An 18975-nucleotide genomic window follows, 5' to 3' on the forward strand; every position below is an offset into this window, starting at 1 on the left:
CTGCTCACATGCACTGAGTGTGTTAAGTGAGTGTTAACGTGCTTGTTCTTTGCCAGGCATGTGGTACGGACCCTAAGAACAGAAGAATTTGGATAATTTCCACTTCTGGCAGATTTCAACCAGTCTACACAAAGTACTTGAACATTTGATGCCGACACCTGTTAAATTCTTCTAGAAAATGTTTGAGGTGTTATGGAGAGGAAGAGTATATGTGCTTGTTTTGTGTACCCCAGAAAGGAACTTGGTGCTGAAGACAAACATTGATCCAAATCATCAATAAAAAAACTTCTTGGAGGGGTAGGAAATCCTCCCTCAAGACTTCCTGCTGTTGTAATTGCTGTGCCATTCCCCGCAGCAAGCAATTTTAAACAAGCTTAAATACGACTAAGGAAAGTCATATCTGCATCTGTCTTATCAGTGTACATCAATGTACATTCATGTTTCTGAGTAGGCCCTAAGATGATTTTTTGCTACAATCCAAATTTTACCTCATAACAAAATGTTTCCATTTTCCCTTTTATTTTTTTCTAAACCGACCATCATTTCTGGACTATGGCAGCAACCTATTGCAAGCATAAAGGTATTCATGGTAAAACTGTTGTGGATTTTGGTGAAAAATAGCACAACTTGCTATGGTCGCCAAAGTAAAATGGCATCCCTGTCAGTTCAAATCAGGCTGTAGCTGAATTTAAAAGCTTACTCCTGCCTTGTGTTTTGATGACTCATATGCCAAATTCATGTTCATTGCAGAATTCCTTGAGGGCTCACGAGTTTTAGACATGCTTAGAGTAAACTGCTGAGTACCAAGGAGGTGGCCTGCCTGAGGCTTGTCACACAAACTCCTTCTCCACCCAGATCCCTGCAATGGACCCATGCAATCCCTGCATGACCCATACAGTTCAGTAAAGGAGCATGCTGTTATCCTTGAGAACTCTCAAACTCAAGTGGGACTTGAGCATCCCAAGAATCGTTTGTGTGCTTGGCAGTGGGATGCATTGTTGTGTACTGGATATCCTGAGGTCAGACTGGTTCTAAGTAAAGGTTTAGCATTAAAAATATGTCTATTTGATCCAATACAGGAAAAAAGTTTTTGTTCAAAGTTGTAAAAAGATGATGGATCAAAATGTGTTTTTAGAGTTATGCTTAGACATAAGTCGTTGGGTTGTTTGCTTTTTTGGGGGCATGTGTGTTTTGTTTGGCTGTTTTTTTGTTGTTTTTTTTTTTAACCGTAAGATTCTTTCTTGGCTACTTCAGCATCTTAACTAGCTTGTAGTGGTGGCTAATGAGCCCTGCAGCTGGGCTGGCATAACCCAGAGAGTCCCTAAAGTTGTATCTTCCTTCTGTATCCTGTATCCTTCTTCCAGGTCATACACCCATCTGAAGGCCCTTGCTAGAGCCAGTCAGAACAGCCGCTCTGAGTTATTTTCCCCTCCCTGCCTAAAACATGAGGAATGTCCTGATGTTCCCATCCTTGTTTCTTTCATTAGACACTGGCCAGTTATCTCACTGTGGGAGATGATGTAATTTTCCTCCATGTCCTTAGGCTCCTTTGATTAAAGTTTCCATTGAGCATCTTACCAAGTGCATCCTCCATTCTGGACCTCAGATGCTTACAAGGCACATAGTATATTTAATGGTTGTTATCATATGCTACATTTAACAGTATAGAATATAAACCGGTATGGCAGGTGTAGAGAAAGGTTGAATATATTAAATTCAGGTTAATATGCCTATAGCTGCTTTCTTCCTGACCATCATGTAAAACACAGATGTGTTACTTCAGAGCTGAATTTGAGTGTTTATATTAAGTAACCCCCTCTTCCTGCCATGTGTAGTGTTAGTTTTGAAAAGAGGAGTATCTTCAAAGATACTGTGAAGAGTTTGGTGTTTCGTTTTTTTGGGGGTTTCTTTGTTTTGTTTTTTTTAAAAAATGATAGTGTGAAAATGTGCAACATTCTGGCAGCTTTTCTTTAATGAATTATACAAATTTATTTTTGATTGGGCAATATTTCTACTTTAGTTAATTGATGTGCAAGATACTTTGTACTTGTTTAGGAGCATGTCTTCAACAAGGTGTGCAAACGAGTACCAGGATTGCATCATGCTGAATCTGTTGTAGTACTGCTTGTGTCTAGCTGTGTGTAGACACCGGATTTCTGATTAAAACCTTTTTAAGCTTCAAAGGAAGCTGAAAACAAAGCATTGAAACCTGGTGTTTTGGGCATTTTCTCTATTACACTGCACTGGAGTTACAGCGCAGCTTTATATGATTCTTAATTCTCTAGTTATCTACTGGGTAAAACCACATTGTTTCCCCTAGTCCTTAAAAAACAAAAAAAACCCACCACAAAGAACCCAACTTGCCATTCCTGTTGAGCTCTATAGTCTTGTGTGCACTAACTACTCATCTTTCTTATTTAATCTTTGTCATTGTTCTGATCAATTATTTACTGATTTTTCTGTGGAAACAAGGTCTGTGTGAATGCTCCATGTACATCCCTTCCTTGGTTGAAAACAGCCAATGGTTTTCAAACTAAGGTTGAAAGTTACTACATGTTTTGTAGAAATATTAATGGAGTAGGGATTGGTTATTGGTCTAACTGTCTGCGTATCAGGTGTTGGAGATGCCACATGTCTCTCAACTAGGGGCTTTCCATGGCACTTGCATTTTTAAATAATTTATTTTAAGCATCAGTACAGTGTTTTGGGGAGAGAGTATTGCTTGGGCTCTGCAGATGAAAGACCCCAGAAAACAGATGCTGGTTTACTCTGAGGACTTGTTCAAATCTCTTAGATTGCAAAATAGCAGAGACACTTGCTATACTGCCTCTCCTCAATCACCTCTTCTAAAAACTGAAAAGTACCTCTGAAAGAAGCTGCTGCTCATAGTGAGGGCCAGGAAGCTAGAAGACATTCTAACCAATTCAATATCTTATGTCTCAAACTTGTTTTCTCATGTGAGTATTGAAGAGTTTTGTCTTGAAATACCTTGAGAGTTGATTAATATCAAAGTTGTACACAAGAAATCTTGTATGGTACAAGATAGCTCTTTTATAACCATGTCTGATGTCTGCTGTGTGCTGCTGCAGAATCCAAACCTTCAGCCTGTGGTTTTTCTGAGCGGAGAAACCACATCAAGGTACATGTAGATCACATGCAGAGTGTGGCTGGCAGAAAGCTAACCAGGTAAATGCTTTGCTGTCACGGCAGCCTGCAGCTTAGTGCAAACTATAAAACCTGCCTGCAAAGCTGGGACAAGGCTGCTGACTTGAGCAAACCACCAAAGCACTGCTGGCAAACTGGAAAAAGCTCCTGTGCCTTTGCTGCTTTGATTTACACTGAACACCTTAGCATAGATTTACCTTCATAAGCCACCTACACTGAGCTGGATGTGAATGAGAGCAGCTGAGGTATGAGCTTGTGCTCCATTTTTTTGTGGATTGTTAGGTGGGAGATGGGATAGGGTTCAGGAAAGGGGTGCAATAAACCTGAGGCTGAAGTTTCAGCTTGGAGAAAACCCAACCAACCAAACCAAAATTAAAAAAGAACCTAACCTTCTTGTACTGCCCTTTTGTATCATCTTTAGTTTCTTTTTCTTCGTGCCTCTCTGCTTTTGGAATCTTTAATCAGATACTGAGTTAACATTATTAATAGCCTAGTTAGTTCATCTTCTCACATCCTGAGATCTACCAGAACAGCACAGGTGCTTTCTGCTACTGAGTGCAGCGGTAGAGAAACAGCTGTTGAGACAATACATGGACGTTGTAATTTCACTGCCAGAACTTCAAGGAGGAACAACAGTTTTAAACCACTTCCTTAATTCCCTCTTCCTGTTGTACCTACAAACATTAATGTCCAAACAGACAAAAAGAAAATGGCAAGCTGTTATGTTATCCTAATGTGAATTCCTAGGTGATGGAAAGGAAACTTGCGTTTGGTCATGTGACACTTAAAGATCTTAAGAGTTCTCACTGGGAGTGAGACTTCTCATAGCTGGTTTATCTAGGGCCTACTGATAGAGGGTTTGCCCGTATTTGCTAAGATTATAAATTGGAAACCTGTCCTGAGTAGAAGCAACTTTCTCAAAACCTCACAGCCAATGTATGAGTGAGTTGGGAATCGGAACAGCTTTCTGAACCCAGCCTGGCATTGTGCTCACATTGTGCTACTTTGTGCTTTGGTGAGTGAGGGAAAAGCTTTCAACCATCTCTCCCAGAAAAACTGGCATATCTAGCTAATGTAGTTTTAAGATGGCCTGCTTTGAGCTGCCTGCCTGTGCTATCCACCAGATTAACTCTTTTGTGGTGGTCATCAGGATAGCGTAGTGTCTGTGGCCCTGCTATGTTGGCTGGCAGTTTGGCACTGGTCACTGGAAGAGGTTGTTCTGGCTGTGGTTGAGCAGGCGGAGGGCTGGAGGAGGGTTGTGGAGAGTCAGCAGGAGCAGTAAACCCTGGTGGAGAAAGTGGTAGACACGCAGAGGGCAGTCAAGGCTCAGCTGTCTGTTTGCTTAGCTCAGGGGTCCTCAAACTTTTTAACCAGGGGGCCGGCGCGCGGATGCAGTGGCAGGCAGTCATCTGCGGCTGCTTGGTTCCCCCCCCAGCCCCCGGCAGGGGGGTCTGTAAATACCGGGGGCCGGACTGAGGACCCTGGGGGGCCGTATCTGGTCCGCGGGCTGTAGATTGAGGATCTCTGGAAACTAGTTGGGTTCACAAGACTGGCTTTGTGAGGGCTTATTGCTTAAGCTGAACCTCGAGCCTTTGGTTCAGCATAGTTATTTCTGGATTTGATGGGAGGGCAAAAGCCTGACATATGGGCTTTTATTGACCAGAAATTACAGTTTTCTGATTCAATACCTGGGTTATATCTTCTGCTGAGGCCAGAAAGGCAGTTGCCTAAGGCAACCGATATGTGCAGTGTGTAACTGCAGGTTGTGATTGGTAAACCTCTGTGGGCTTGACTGATATGACGTAAGAAATGGTGTTGCCTTTTTCAGTGCAGCACTGGTTGCAAATACATATGCATTTTGCTGATCTTATCCTGCTTTGCCAATGTATGTTAAGAACATCTGTGATATCCTAACAAATGAGACGCTGAGTGGGAGCCAGCTTTTCCTGTTTCAAAAACAATGCTAATACTGGTTTCTGCTGCTTTGGAATTTGTCCTGGGTATGCAAATAGAGCTAGATATTGAAAAAGTATGCTGTAATCTTTTCTACAGCGAAGACCAGAGGTGAAGAGGGTGAGGGGGTGACGAAAAGCACTATGTAAATCAACCGTGTGTCCTTTCTGGGGAGCAGGGTATGAACTCCCTGTTTTGAGGGATGGGGGGAAGCAGTTAACTCAGTTCACATGCTGGGGATGTGGAAAAGCACTTGCTTTTTGAGGTTTACTCTGAAGGTGGTCTTCCAGTTTCTTGCAGAAACAAGTCCATTTTGGGTACTAGAGACCCTTTGGAAGTTGGGGGTTCATTTTGTTAGTCCTTTGCCTAGAGGTGGTCCTTTTTGAGGTGATGAACTGTCCTACAAAATGGGATTATTTGAACCTGCCATTTATATTTGATGCTGTCTTTGTAAGTATTTTTAGTGATAGTCTGGAGAAGGGGAAGGTTTTGTAAATGGCTAAGCAGCTGTATACAAAGAATCACAAAAGATTGTTCCTACGTATTCTGTAGGAAAAAGGCCTAAATTGGAAATAGAAGTGTCCTGGTTCCCCCGCTTCTTGGCTTTTTCATGACTGCTTTTGAGGCTGTTGAGGGTTTACCCCACAGTCCTCAGCAGCTTCAGTCACAGAACTGTCCTTTAATGCTGATTTGTAGAACTGATTTTCCCTGTTCTGAAAGCAGCAAACCCCATGTTTGGTATTTGGGAAGCGGCCATGGGCTGAGCGTCAGCACCCCGTCACTGGCCCCCACGTGTCCTCGCTTAGCTGGGCGATACTGCCAAACACCAGAGGATGTCAGTGCCTAAGCCACTGAGGAGCAAAACTCCAGTTGCCCTCAAGCTCTTCTCCCAACTTGGCTTCACCAACAAACACTCAGGGAATAGGAGCAGCCAGTGGTGATCTTCAACATCAGAAGGTACGTTCCTGAAAGAGTGTGTTTGGCTAAACTGCTGGTCTAGAGGTCTTACCACATATGAGAGAAACTGCAGGTACTGTAAAGCAGCCTTGCTAGCTTTGTATGGGGTGGGAAGGGAGGAGAGGTGGGGCGGTGGGATTTAGAATAGGGGCATACTTTTCTGTCTCTTCACCTAGGCGGAATGACCTTTGTGTAGGTGAGGAAGGCTGTTTGTTAGTCTGAAAGAAATGTGCGTTTTTACAATTCTGTCTTGTCTGAGAGATGTGAACAAAGGGATTATCTTCTGATTAATACGATGTATTTCAAAAATAACAAAGAGATACAGGTTGTCAAATGCAAAATTGCAGATCTAGACATGTACTTTATTTAGATTTTACTGTAGCAAAATGGACTTGCGTATGTTCTGCTGCAGTTTGGCTGACAGGGAAGTTTTTGTTACCGTGCATGTTACAACTGAACCGTTGCTTCCCAGTGGAAACCCCTGTAGACGTTGTGTGCTATCAGTAAAGCTCATCTGTGGAGCATGAGCAAAGCTGACGGGGGACTGTCCCCGAGCTGCGACGTGAGCTCCCACAGGAGCTGCGCACTGTGACGGATAGTCTTGGTGTCAGCTGTGCTTGCAAGCTGTGTCCTCTGGTGTTCACCACCTTCTCTCAGCAATAAATAGAAATGAAGCTGCATTCTGATTTTATATGTGAGAAGTAGTTGGAATATATTCCGACACTGGGAATAAATTGGCATATTCTAATGAGCAGCAGTCTTGCCTGTGTCATTGCAACCTGCGCTTAGTCAAAGCACAGTGAATGTTTTGTAGACTATAGGCCTGCATTGCTGGGAGGTAGGTACAAATAAGCTACAATTGGAGAAGGGAAACATTTTACTTCTGGTTTTGTTTATGTAGCTTTTTGTGCATCTGTTCATTTATGTAATTGCCTGTGCCAGTTTGTGGGTTTTCATTATTTTTATTTAGCTCCCAAAGGCTTGGAAACTTCATTATTCTTGCAATCTGCCAGGGCTAGAAAGAAAAGCTTTTTGTTCTGTTAGGCTATGTCAGTCTTCTGTGCAGTTTTTGACTTGCTTTTAAAGATATGAAGAGCTGTGAGTATCAGACTACCTGAAAGGTGAGGAATAAGCACAACACAGAGGTGACTCAAGCTCTGTACGTATCTCTGAGCTGTTGCTTGTTTCCTGTAACTTCTGACGAAAGTGATAGTGCTTGAAAGCATGCCAACCCCATTCACTTGACAAGATGGAGTGTCCTTCCTCACATGGTGACAGACATAGTACTTTCTTTGATTAAACAGGCATCATAAAATATATTGAAAGTAAAGGTGATCTCCTTACTTTTCAGAGCGATTCTTCATGTAGATAAGTTTAGTAGAGCCTCAGTGTTTTTTGGATGCCCAAAATAAATTGAGTTGGAGTGTTCAGCTTCTGGCGTGTACCTAAATGTTATGCAAAACAGCCCCACAAACCGAATATTAACTTGAATGTGTTATAATCCATTGAGTCTCATAAATGCCTACAGGTTTATGGTGATGCAGGGAATATTCTTAAAGCAAATAAGCTGAGCGTGATCCTGGTCTCCGTGACTTCTTGTGCTGTTAATAAAGTGATACTACCTTTGTTACACAAGATAACCCTCTTTGTGTTTTGAAGACAGTAAAGGATGAAGCCTGAGATGATTAAACAATTTGGGGAGTATTGTTCCCATGTCCAAACAATGGATTTCTGTGTTAATACAGAGTAAAAATCATCAGTCTTTACCTTAGTCAAAGATATTTTTGAAACTCTGTGTACTATTAAGAATTAACTGTAACAGTGTTCTTGTTTAATTTTTTTCCCTGTGATATTTAAAGCCCAGTTGAAGGCCACTGTGGAGTCATAGGCAGATAAAGATGCTTGAAGCACAGAAGTCTGATGGATACAATTGTCATGGTAGTGTTCTTTGCAGTAGTTACTGAGACTATTCAAAATGTTAATTGGACACTAACTTCCATCTCTAGAGAAGATGTCTACTAAATGTTTGGGTCATGTTCAAAATATGCTAGATCCTAAGAGGATATTAGTTGCTACACTTCACAACACACTATACCAAAGATCTGTTATCTGATGAAGGAAATGCAAAATATTTTATATACAGTGATGCCAACTACCAAGTGGAATGTTTGATGGTTTTAATTAGGCATTTACATTTTTTTTTGTTTGCTTCCTTTCTTCCATATAGTTCAGTTTGTGCTGGTAGGCAGGAGATAAATCAGGAGTGGGGAAGTACAGTTGTTGTCATAGAGGTAAGAAAATACATTGTAGTGATGTTTTTGCATGTATATATAAATGGGAAAGATGGGATGCTTGTTGCTTAATCCTCTGGCCTCCCATTGATGCCTTCATGGCAGAAATTCAATTTATATTCAATGGGTAGTTATGGTCTAAAAAGTACAGTAAATTCAGAAGGCTGTGCAAAGTTTCATGCGTGTGGAAATAAGAGGATTAAACAATTTTAATACTTTTTTTTATCTTTCTGTAATTGAAAAGCTATGCTCCTTAGGTAGAAATACTGCTTGCAAAACCAAAAAAAGACAATTTCACTTTAGCATCCAACCCCCTGGAAAAGCCTCTTTTCTTCATAAAAGGCAAGAAGCGCCAGCCAAAACAACTTCCACAAGAAGGGAAAGAGTCGCATACGTGGGAGCTATATTTATTTAAGCTTAAGTGATAAAATGTGATTAACTGAGATTGGAGTAACCATCATACATGCTAGAAGACCATCAAGCAGGAAGTGGGCAATTCTTTTGGCAGTTACTTGGAAGTGTCTGGTCCTGGAACTATGGCAGAACAGTAATGTTCCTTTGTAAAATGTTCTTCTATTTAGTAAAGTGTGTAATGGCTCTACCTGCTTCCTGGTGTCTACTCCAAAATGCTGCCTCGGAGTCCTAAGACATGAGGGACAGCAGATCTGTGCTGAGGCAGTTCTGAAGATGAAACTGATTTTAAGAAAAAACAAACTTTTTTTTTTTTATTATTCCAGTTTATATGTATAAGTAGGTTATAAGGATGTGGGGCTATCATAGCAAAGGTCTGCATCTTTCCTTTCCCCTTGACACCGCCATCCCCCAGTGGGTAGGGGAGCAGAATGACAGTCACTGCCATTGTCTGCTGCAGGCTTGTTTCTCCACAGACCCAAATGGGCAGCCTGCTCACCCCTGAGTGCGTAACACTGCTCTGGAGGAAGTCAGTTCATGTGGCTTCTGTTGGGTGCATTTCTTTCCTTGATCTGACACAGAGAGGCCATACAATTTTTAATTTATGCATTAAAGGAGGGAGGTGTATAACAGCAGGTAACGTAGTAGGAGATGCCTTTGCTCCTGCTTGCAGCCGTTGTCCATTCATCATTTACAGAAGGCTTTATTTCTTCTGTTCAGAAATGTATTGCTTAAAATCTTCTCTTTGTAAGATTGAATGTTGTGCTTACTGATATAATCAGTATTTCAGATGAATGGGGAATTTTTTGCCTTTTTGGTTTTTTGTTGTTGTTCCTCGTGGTAGAGGAGGACTCCTCTGTGTTTTAAATCCTTCTTTTCTAATTGCTACACTGATTACTCCTGAATTCTGTCGGGCATTTTATTTCAACACTCTTAAGAACTGCAGAGATTGGATTTCTTAATCTTTGCATAGTAAATAAAATATGTCCTAACCAGATAAGTGTTTATCCTTGTTTAAAATATACATTGAGGGGTGGGGGTGTGTATATATACATCTCCAAAGAAGATGGAGATACAGGAAGTATAGTGATTTAACTGGTTCCGAAAATACTATTTAAACTTGTACAGTAGGTGGTATAATCATATTTTGTGACTATTTGAGTCTGTGGAGTAAAGGATCTCCTTTTTATTAATTGAAATATTACCCCTATTCCCAAGACACATACTCTGATGGGAAAAGGTGAAAGAAAATTATACTAATATCGTGATCTCATCAGTTAAAAGTGAGAAATCCAATGTAAAGACAGAAGGTTCTAGCTGCTTCACTAGTTATTTTAAAGATATTTTTCTTTGTGTGTGTCTGTATATTTGTGTATAAGATACAATACAACTTACTGGTTATACAAAGATGCAGTATTATATACAGATATAATTTTTTATTTAGCTGTTGTCTCTCATGCTTAAACTATTATTTTATTTTTGTTTTACTTTGTAGGTGCTTCCAACTTTTGTTTGATGTATACGTAAAAGCTGTTGGATGTTATATTATTCTACTGTATTGTACAATGCTTGAAGAAATTTTGAGGCAAGATATAATGCATTTTAAGCAGCTGTATTGCCTTAGACAGTCTTGCAGAGCTGGAGGATAATTTTGCGAATTAGTTGAAGAGTAATGTGTGTATTGGTTTGCTATGAAGTCAGCATTTACTGCTTGTTATACTACATGACTGGGTATTTTAATTTTTCTTTTAGTGGCAGTATCTTTGTTGTGTTGGCTGAAAGTAGGAAATACCACCTTCAGTTTCTCTTTAAGGAGGGTGGTGCAGGAATAGAGAGATGAGAAAAGAGAAACAATTTTTTTTGATGGTGGGATTAGAACCATCTAGAGAATGTTGAAGAATTGGGTCAGAAAGTTTGATACCATCCTGAGGACTGGGGGTCTGGCAGGAGCAGAGGAACCTGAGACAGTGAGTGTGTAAAGGAAGGGGGGGGGGGGGGGGGGAAGAGGAAAAAAGGAAAACAGAAAAAAAGACTTGGCATAACATTGCAGTTGTATGTAGTGATGAGGAGAGCTCAGCAGGAATGTGCTTGAACCATGAAGAATTTGCTAGGGGACTTGTGAATGTGAAGCAGGGTTAGGCTTTATCAGGTTTGCTTTAGCTAATAGGCTTGGAGAATCCTTCAGGCTTAGATTATGTGGACACTTTAGCACTGTATGTCCCTGAGGAGGCAGCTTGGCCACAGAGCCAAGCAGCAGCCAGGAGAACACCTGCCAGCACCGGGTTGGCAACAACCAGGGCTTGGAGCTGGCCAAGATCAAAAGGTGTTTCAAGCATCTCTGCCAGTGTCTTTGCAATCCAAAAGGGTAAGACCTGTTCCTTTCCAAGCACTGCCATGACACTGTGATGCTGATGCTGTGCTGTTGTCTCCACACAGAGCTGGGACTTGCTAGTTCACTGTCCTTCTCAAGTCACTGGAACTCACCGTTACCAGCATCCCTGTTAGCTAGTTCAAAAACTATGGAGGCTTTTCTGCACCAAAAACAGTCTTTGTATTAGTGAATAGTATGCTGTGGAAGAATGGTTAACTTTATTTTTCCCTGAGTGCAGCACAAGCCTTTTCAATGAATAATGCAACATGTTTGAAGGTTCAGAGAAAGATCTTTTGAAGATGAATGATTTTTAATTACAGTGTTTGTGGTGCATAACAGCAGCTATCTATACTCATCTTTTATTGCAGAATTGTATTTCAGATGGATCATATATGGTGAAATAAGAGTTGGGTTTTGGTTTTCTTTTCCAGAGAAAGTGTGTAGGAAAAATGAATTTGTCTTTGTTTATGTGAGGTTCCTGAGAACTTCTCAACTGGAAAGGCAAAGTCGAATATCCCTGTTCTGTGTCTGGCACTGGAGACCTTACAGCACTATGCAGGATTCCCACATCTGCAGGTTGGAGTAAACTGCCCTTCATTGCAGGTCTTGTTCTGGCTGCCAGGACAACATTTGTAATGGGAAATACTATTGAAGCAAGTGTTGGTTTCAGTACTTGTGCATGTTAGTTTTCAGTATGTCCCCAGCACGGCTGTGGCCTGTGCAATCTGGCAATTTTTCAGATGGCACTTAGGAGCAGCCTGGACAGTTTGGATGCAGACGCTGAGTTCTGGGAGAGAACTGAGAGAGTAGCTCATGCTTCTTGGACCCTGGGCTGGAGAAGGGCCAGCTGTATGTAATAGTAGGGGTGTAACCCAGGAGCAGGCTTGCACAGTGGAGCAAGTGCAGAGTTTGCTGTCTGGCTGGGGAAGCTGTCGTGCTTCCACTTCACTGGGCTTGAGGTCTCCAGTGTTCTGCTGGGCTGACTGAACTTGTGTAACCATCAGGAAGTGGATCTGACCAAAAAAAAGAATGGTATTTTGGAGAGTGATGGTGTTTTCTGGTGGATGAATGAGCAAAAAGCTGGAATGATGGAGCTGGTGCACAAAAAGAGCAAAACTTTGAGGTGGAGGATGGGACCAAATGTGTTGACAGCTGCCTTTGAAGCCTTTTGCAGCGTGGTTTAGTCATAGGGATGGATGTAAATGTTGGCAAGGGAGCATTGGTACACCTTCCAGCCTGCAGTTAGGGGAAGTTTGCATTTCTTCTATCAGACCATTCTGTCAGAGTCCTAAACAGATTTTTATTATTTAAACTCCAGATTTAACTTTAAAAAAGATAATTTTTTTAATATTAACTTTTTGTAAAGGAGAAGATGGAAGCTACATGCAGACTTACTAAGCAGAAGACTTTTGGTCGCAGCCCCGCATCCAGGCCCATCCTTGGTCTGGGTTTTGCAGGTTTTCAGTCAGGAGAGGGGCATGTTCTTGGATGGGTTAGAGGATTTTATTCCACATTAACCCCCCCCTCCCCAGCGTCTTGAAAACAAATCTCTTGAGTGCTGCCTTTACTGCCGCCACCTCAGCTAGCATGAGCAGTGGTCCTCTTGGGATATGTTGATGAATGCAGGACAGCCAGTGCACTGCTTTGAAGATCATGGTGCCACCTCTTTGTAGCTTTTCCCAGTCTCACAGCCATCTCTTGATGCTGCTCTGGAGGTATTTTATCCTTGGCAAATGATTTGCAAATCCCTTGCAGCCACTTGTTGATCATTTTGAATTGAGAGTGATTAATGATTGTTTCTCTAGTGGCAGTGTTAGCCTCTTAATAACAGTTGCCCAGCTTTCTTGTGCCTGTCTACATATCATGTGCTCAGATGATTCCAAGGGAACATATCTGGGTAGTGCGCAAATGTCTAAATATAGCAGTAGTAATCTCTAGATTTCTTCTTTTCAGTCAGCAGGAGAAACTACTGGATACACTTCCATTTGTGCGGAGTGCACACTGAGATAAGTCTATGTTGACATCTGTTTGAATACTAATTTTTGACATCTCCCTGGTACTTCTGGAAGAGGATTTTTTTTTTTTCCCCCATAAAAATCTGTGAACTTGCCTTCAGTCTCTGGTTGTGGGTTGGGTTTTTTTCCATTATGCTAGAGAATTACACAGTTTTCAGCCCAGTTCCAAAATGCCAACTTTCTGCTCCACTGAAGTTACTTCTGGCTCCAATCCCAGTATTTTGTGGGAACAATAGATCCTATTTTAGCCTATACAGATTTAATTGCTGTGAATAAGGTTGACAATTATCTCCTTTTGTGTCTGAGAATCCCACCAGCTGTTTTAGATGCATTTAAATTGCTGCACCATGCTAAACTGGCTTGTCACATCAGGAGCTATAATGCCAAATTTCAGGCACCTGGTAATCTGTCCTTGGTCTTTATTTTTAAAATAAGTTTTTCTGCGTTTAATTCTATTTCTTCTACTTCCCCGCCAACCTTTGTTCTCTGCACTGGGTGGCATTAATAGTCATACCAAGGAACTTCTATACCAAAGATGCATTTTGAGAAAAATGCATTTCAGATAGGAAAAAAAAAAAACATTGAAGGAGAAGTTGGTGGGCAGTTTTGTTGGTGGGTTGTTTTTTGGTGTTTTTTTTTTTTTTTTTTTGGTTGGTTGGGTTTTTGCTCCTTCTACTGCCCTAAGCTGGCACCTAAGGTGGGAATCATCTGACCACATGCTGACAACCTGCTGTGTAAGTGTCTAGGCTCAGTTTTATTGTCCACCAAGGGGAACAGACATTTCATGCTAATACAAACAACTAAAATAGGTCAGATGAATCATGCCCCCAAATGGCCTCTTTCTCTTTGCTGATAAAGTCTGGGTGATTACTTCTGACTTAGCAGTCCACCCTGTAGACATCTGACTAGATCTCACCTGTTGGGACCATACTTGTAGCAGCAGTCACATGTAGGTGACTGTAGATGCATGCAGACTCCTAAGATGATTAAAAGTACTTGGCTGCTTGATGAGAGCCACTGCAAGTGCCATGGTGAAGGTGCTCTGGGACTGAATTCTCAAAGCTGAAGGCAAACCTGAGTGGATTTTTCCAAGGAAAGACAGATCAGTATTTGATGTCTGCAGTTACATAGCACTAAACTGTAGTGCACCATGGCTTTTTCATCGCTGGCTTCCTGGACTTGTAACATACAACTTCATAACTTTTTTTTTTTTTTTTTTTTTTCAGAAACGTTACTTTAGGCAGGACCTCTCCTCTCTATCATATGCTATTTTTGCTTCCATATTGTCTCTTCAGTCTTGCTGTGGCAATAGGTTGATTCGGGTTTCAAAAAAATAACAACTCCACTGCACATGTGTCCTTGTGGAATAGCACACTGGCACATGAAAGTGGAGGTTGCCGACATTGGGAGAGCCAAGAGGGGGGATACTTCTGAAAGTTCACCTTTTATCCTTGCCTGAGAAGCTGGCTGTCTTGCTAAATTTCTGAATTGTTCAACTGTTGAATTCTGCAGGCTTTTCTTTTCAGTCTGCATAAGCTCTGTTAAATGTTTATTTACAGTCTTTTCAAGGGGTTAATAAATTCAAACTTCCAGTTTCAGTCACTGCCTTAGTGCATATTTTGCATTTGTGCAACTGTAATTATAATTTCTGAAAACAAGTTGTTCCTTGATATAGCAGGGTGCAGGGACACACTAATAATTTATTATTTCCTGATATGTATTTTGACACAATTTTAATTTCCCAGTGGTCTGAGAGGAATGGGGAGGGTCATGTACAAGTTCACAGCAGTCAATTGGTTCTGGTGTTGACTTTGTTCTTGTTGAGACCTCTCTGGGATTGCGGGTGCCTTTGATCATGCCCTGCAGGATTCATCCCGTCAGTGCTGCTTAGGTCTGTTTTGGGCTGGGCTACTCCCCTCTCCTGCGAGCCTCTTTGGACACAATTGATTCTCCTCAGTTATAGCTGCTCTTAAAATATTTGATGTTGGCCCTGCTTACCATGTTTGTGCTAAGTATTTGTCAGTCTGTAGGTTTTCCAATGTGCCTGGATATGTTTGCAAGTGAAGACTGGGATTGAAGTTTCCTAGGAGCCAGTGGTGGTTTTGCAATTGACTTCAGAAGGGGTAAGATTCATAATGGAGGGAGATTTGCAGCACAAGTAAAAGAAACAAAAGTGCTAGGGAAGCATGATCTGGTACTAGCTGTGCGGCTGCTCCCTCTCCCATTCCAACCAGAGCTGGGTTCTAGCTTGGAGCCATTCTGTGTTTCAGGCTTCACAGGGTGGCAGTGAGCAGCTCCTGGTCAGTGCCAGATCCCATGCATGCACCAGGTAAGGCAAGTCTCTGTTGCTTTGCTGCCTCTGCATTCCAGTATGGACGTGGTCCTGGACAACCATCTGTAGGTGACCCTGCTTGAGTGGGGGAGTTGGACCAGATGACCTCCAGAGGTCCCTTCTAAGCTCAACCATTCTGTGATTGTCTGGTATTGCATCTTGAAGAACTGCTCCTTAACCTTGCCGTACTGCCCCTGTTGTTGGGTTGGGGGCACGTGCCTTCAGCAGCAGGAGCCTGTGGGGACAGTTTGCCCTGAGGTTCAGGCGCAGTGCCTACTCAGTGCTCAGGTTCGTGCCACCTGAGGTGCAGCAGGACTGGTTGCAGCACACCCCTAAGATATGTTGTGACATACCATGTAATAGGTAGTGTCCAGTCCCCTTAGCTTGAGTAGCTTCCCTCTGGATAAAGGTAGCAGATGGGACTGGAAAGGACACCCTTGTCTCCCAGCCCTGTGCACACGCACGAACACACACTAATTTGCTCACTGCTGTGTGCCTGTTCTTGGGTAGAAATTCTGCATTTGGCTGTGATTCTTCTTCTTACCGGTACTGATTTTGCCAGGGTCCCTACGTTTACTTTGTCTCCAAGTTATCACTGCACTTGACATTTTTGCATCTGTGATGCCTGAACAACTGAGCAAAGATATTAAGCACTTTAACCTATATTACATGAAAAACAGATGTTTTCTATGACACAACATTTAACAGAACTTTGAATAGCTTGCCTGAGAAATACCATAGTTTTTTGTACAGGGGTGTATATGTATATAAAATCTATGTAGAACTACTACAATATTTTCTTAATCCTGTTTTGCGTTAAATACTGTGACTTTTTTATATCTTAAATTTGAGAAAGCTAATTTTGGAGTTGGCTGTTACTCCCAAGCAGAATGAATGAACACTACTAAAATGTTTTGATGGATCTGGATCTATAAAGATTAAAGTAGCTGCCATTTTTCAGCAACTTTCTTTTTTCAGGCTTAGAATTACTGACATTTCATTGGCTTGCATTTAGTTTATATTTTAACAGCTTCAAAGATGGGGTCTAGGAAAGTAACTTTAATTACAGAAATAAAAGACTGGGGTTTGAGGCATGTTTCTATGGGAAAGAGTCTTTGTGGTGTTTTTTGCATGTGGCCCTTTCCTGCAGATCTGCCATTTAATGTTCTCCCAGAGGAAAAGTGATAGATATAACACTCCAGCAGCAGGGTGCGGTTTTTCTTTAAGCTGTTCTTAAAAATTACCAACATATGAGTGGCTTTGAATTAATTTTCTACTTGTGGATTCCTGGTAATAAAGCTGTATGTAATTTCTTTTTTCCTTGCCTTGCATATGTGTGCTTTCATACATATACAGTTTGCTATAATGACTTTTTAAGAATAAATTAGCAGATTTACTTCCTTCAGGTTATAGGGGCTTCACAATACCTGCTGCAGTAGAGGGATATTGTGAAAAAGGCATTAGTGCTTAGCTGTGGAAACGTGTACAGTCTCTGTCACACTTGCAAAGATTAGCTTGGGGCTGATTTAAGTTGACAGCTGTATAAAAGGGATTAGTACCATCACCACAGAACTCCTGCAGTTAACTTTCACATGTGCTAAATGTGAGAGATAATTTTTTTAAAGCTTGAACCGGTTTTGCATAAGCCATTTATCTTGATTTCTCTTAACCCTGAGAGAGCTAAGACTGCAGCCTACAGCATCATAGCCTAATAGTGTGGGATTTACTGAAGTGCTTTAAACATGTAACTTGCTTCATTGTAAGCATAAGGATAGCTTTTATTTGCATGTAGTTAGCATTGTTCTTAAGAAAGGATTTATTTTGGTTGTGATTTCAAAAGTAGAACTTTGGGAAGGAAATTGAGGGAGGGAAGTGGCATTTTCTTTGTGCATCCTTGCCATGCGCAAACATGCTTGAGTCTACAATAAAACTAAAATACTTCAAATTGAGCCTTTGGTTGGTTGTATAATAGTAGTAGTTGGTATAGTAGTAATAATAGTCTTGAGCTTGTAAGCAAAGTGAAAATTTCTGATGCCCAGATGCCTCTTGCTGTCGAGATTGGGTCAGGCTGCTGCCTTTCATCATTTTAACTAGTGTGATTAGTGTATTTCTGTCACATACCTATGTGGGGACAACTGGACCTCATGCCACCATTCTTTCTTCTATTGACTTGGTTCATTACTGTGTCCTCTTTATGTGGGCTGCTCATGGTCAAGACTATCTTCAGCCTCACATGCACAAGGAGTTGTACAGCTCATGGGAACACGTGTGGAAGTAACTGTTTTCCCCCTTCGTTAGAGGGAAAAGAATGGCAGAACTTGGATTCCTGTCAAATGTGAGCTCAAGGATAGATCCAAGGATGTTTCTCATCTAAAAACTGCTCAAACCCAGTCAAAAGCCAAGTGTTGCTCATTAATGAGCTTTCAGGAGCCTTGAAGGCTAAGGCAGTGAAGTCCCATGCGTGATAAAATGGCTGGGAACAAAATAAAGAAAAGAACCACTACCATGATGTGCATAATGTATGTGTTTGGGTTTTCTTAAGATTGAACCAACTGCCTCAGTTTCAAGAGTCGTTAGTCCTAATGTGTAAAGTGATGTATAAAAATCTTAACTTTGTATATGCAATGAGTATATATGCAAATATACTAATCTGAAGGCTGACCTCACCAGACTGAGTATGTCCTATTCATATAAAAAGCATCATGTGAAGAACTTTCAAGGCAACTTCCTCCTTGTATACCATGGAAGTAAGTTCAGTCCAATTTTCCCCAGATTAGCAGGATTTGAAAATTTACCTATTAAGGAGAAGAAAAAGGTGTAAGACAGTGTGTTAGTGGAAATTAGACTAGAAGGACACTGGTCAACACAAAAGTTGTTTGTCCTCATTATCTTCTGGGTCTCTTAGTTTGTTCTGCAAGCTGTGAACAGATGGCCAGATAAAGTTGCTTTACATAGGATGATGAGTGATCTGACCTGGTGCTTTCTGCAACTTCACTGTCCTTTGTAGGAAGGAAATGGTGGTTCTCTCATAGTGTCAAGTTCATCTTTGCTTTTGCTACCTCTTCCCACCCCATGCGGATAGCTAATATGGAAGGAGTTAGGAAGGAGAATTTGGCAATAGGTTTTGCCAGCTGTGGCTGAGATTGCTCAGCCCTGAAGTGACATCATGCTTAACCGTATTTGTGTCCCACCAGTCTGGATCAGCATCTGCTCAGGGCTCATTGTCCATTGCTTTTCTCATATAATACCTGCATCCTAATTATCAAAAAGAGCTGCTCATCCCTGTGTAGTGATCACAAACTTGCTCCGTTACTGTGACTCGCAGCCATCTTGTTCCTTGTAGTCGCTTAGTATTTCATCTTTTTTAGAAAGTGTGGCTGGATGATGTGCCACGTGATAGCATTTTGGGAAGTCTGTACAAATAACATCAGAATGGATTTCCTTGCCAAGATGTCATTGACTTCAGTCCAAAGACAAGCT

General features: G+C 41.4%; 1 protein-coding gene across 3 annotated transcripts in view; it reads left to right on the forward strand.

The window, feature by feature from the left end:
* PPM1H (protein phosphatase, Mg2+/Mn2+ dependent 1H) overlaps window positions 1-18975 on the forward strand; it is a 143774-nt gene that overhangs the window by 39827 nt on the left and 84972 nt on the right. The window lies entirely within an intron of this gene.

Source organism: Falco rusticolus, chromosome 5 (genome assembly GCF_015220075.1).
Source record: "Falco rusticolus isolate bFalRus1 chromosome 5, bFalRus1.pri, whole genome shotgun sequence".
In the NCBI taxonomy this organism is placed as follows: domain Eukaryota; kingdom Metazoa; phylum Chordata; class Aves; order Falconiformes; family Falconidae; genus Falco; species Falco rusticolus.